The sequence below is a fragment of the Heterocephalus glaber genome, unplaced genomic scaffold, assembly GCF_053883595.1.
Source record: "Heterocephalus glaber isolate CG9 unplaced genomic scaffold, H.glaber_assembly_v1.0 deba00001586, whole genome shotgun sequence".
Classification (NCBI taxonomy): domain Eukaryota; kingdom Metazoa; phylum Chordata; class Mammalia; order Rodentia; family Bathyergidae; genus Heterocephalus; species Heterocephalus glaber.
Genome location: NW_028258364.1, coordinates 10290600 through 10292816, shown reverse-complemented (window position 1 = coordinate 10292816; position 2217 = coordinate 10290600). Strand labels below are relative to the sequence as shown.

General features: G+C 32.8%; 1 non-coding gene across 1 annotated transcript; it reads right to left on the bottom strand.

Annotated features, from left to right (window-relative positions):
- Nucleotides 1–886: 886 nt before the first annotated feature.
- On the bottom strand, nt 887–1091 carry LOC147823410 (small nucleolar RNA SNORA73 family). The gene has a single exon (XR_015443947.1). It is a non-coding gene; the product is annotated as a small nucleolar RNA SNORA73 family (small nucleolar RNA).
- Nucleotides 1092–2217: the final 1126 nt, after the last annotated feature.

Below are 2217 nucleotides of genomic sequence, written 5' to 3'. Positions count from 1 at the left end.
TCACTATATGATAATGACTTTAATTCTTTCACGAAGTTACTTACTTAGGAGGGAATAGGTTGGTCAAATGGAATTTCTATTTTTAGTTTTTTGAGGAATTTTCATACTATTCTCCACAGTGGATATACTAATTTACATTGCCACCAACAATGTAGAAGTTTTTCTTTTTTCCTCTACAGCTTATTAGCATTTGTTATTATTTGATTTCTTGATGATAGCCATTCTTTCTGTATAAAGATGGCATCTCAAGATTGTTTTAATTTGTATTTCTCTAACAGCCAGTGATGTTAAACACCTTTTCACATACTTATTGGCCAGTTTTTTCTTCTTCTGAGAATTGTCTATTCATTTCAGTTGCACATGTTTTGATTGGGTCTTTTATTTGAGGGGACTAAATTTTTTGAATTTTTAAAAATCTTTTTTAGATATTAGTCCTCTGTCTGAGGAATAGGTGGCAAAAAATTTTTCCCGTTCTGTAGGTTGTCTCTTCACTCTGTTGGTTGTTTCCTTTGCTGTGCCGAACATTTCTAGTTTGGTATGACCCCATTTGTTTTTTCTCAGTGTGAATTTTTGTGCCATTAGAATTCTGTTCAGAAAGTCCTTTCCTATGCCTATGTGTACAAGAGTTTTAACTATTTAGATTAAGGGATTTTTTGTTTGAATATTTAGATTTCCATTTCTTCTGAGTCCTTCAATTTTTTGGTGTATATGTTTGTGAAGTTGCTAATAATCTGAAATTCAGCATTGTTCATTGGATTTCAACTTTTTCATTTCTAATTGTATTGATTTATGTTTTTTTTCCTTCTTTGGTTAGATTAGCTAAAGGTTTTTCTATTTAGTTTATTCTTTCAAAAGACTGCCTCTTTGATTTATTGATTATTTTTCTCATTGTTTCCTGCATGGTTTATCTCCTCAGTCATTGCCCAAAGGACTCTGAGCAGTTGTAGGAATATGCAGGTGCAGACACAAGGCCCAGTTTCTTCTCCAATGTTGTGACAAGGGACTATACATCATGGAGCAGAGCCCTGTGCCTCCCCTATGCCACCTGGACAGAGCCTGGGGAGAGTTACCTCCCAGGATATCCATATTGGATGATTCATTGATTTTGGGGGGCGGGTGTATTTTTTTTTTAGTCTCCATTTCATTGATTTCTGCTCTGATCTGTATAATTTCCTTTCTTGTTCTAGCTTTGGATTTGGATTCTCTTGTTTTTCTAGAACACTGAGGTATATCATTAGCTCATTTATTATAGGCCCACTCTGTTTTTGTGACATGGCCTTTCACAGCTATAAATATCCTTTCTCAGGATGGTTTACATTATGTCCCCACAGGTTCTGTTATACTGAAATTATTATTTAATTCTAAGAATTGACCTATTTTTCCTTAATTTCTTGTGTAACCCATTGATTATTCAAGAGTTGTCCAATTATTCAAGAATATGTTGTATTTTCTGTTGCTTAATTTCTATGGTTTCTTTTGCCATTGATTTCAAGTTTCATTGCCCTATTATCTGACAATATGCATGGTAAAAATTTGATTCTTTTGCATTTATTTAACCATGACTTATTGGCTAGTGTGTGGTCTATTTTTGAAGAGGGTTCCATGTGCTGTGAAAAAGAATGTGTATTCTGTTTTTGTTGGGTGGAACACTCTCTCTCTCTCTCTCTCTCTCTCTCTCTCTCTCTCTCTCTATATATATATATATATATATATATATATGTTAAGTCCATTTATTCAAAGGTTTCTTTGAATTCTGATATTTCTTTGTTGATTTTTTTGTTTAGTTGAATAACCTATTTGTGATAGTGAGGTATTGAGTTTCCTCATTATAATTGTATTGATGGTTATCTGACATTTTATGCCCAATAGTGTGTTTTATGAAATTGAGTGCATCATTGTTTGGTGCATATATGTTAATAATTATTATCTCTTCCTGTTGAATATTTCCCTTAACAAATATGTAGTATCTTTTTGCCTCTTTTGATCACTTTGGCTTAAAATCTATTTTAAGCCTGAAAATAGGATAGTTACTTCTATTTGTTTTCAGGTCTCCATTGCATGGAATATTCTTTTCCATCTTTTGATGTTTAGTCTCTGAATTTCTTTGGGTTAAATGTATTTCTTGTGTGCATTTATTCTATTGGACAGGTTGGCATTGTTAGTTTCATGGTTTCTTTCTAGGATATACTTGAAAACTTTGGAGTCCTGTTTTGATAG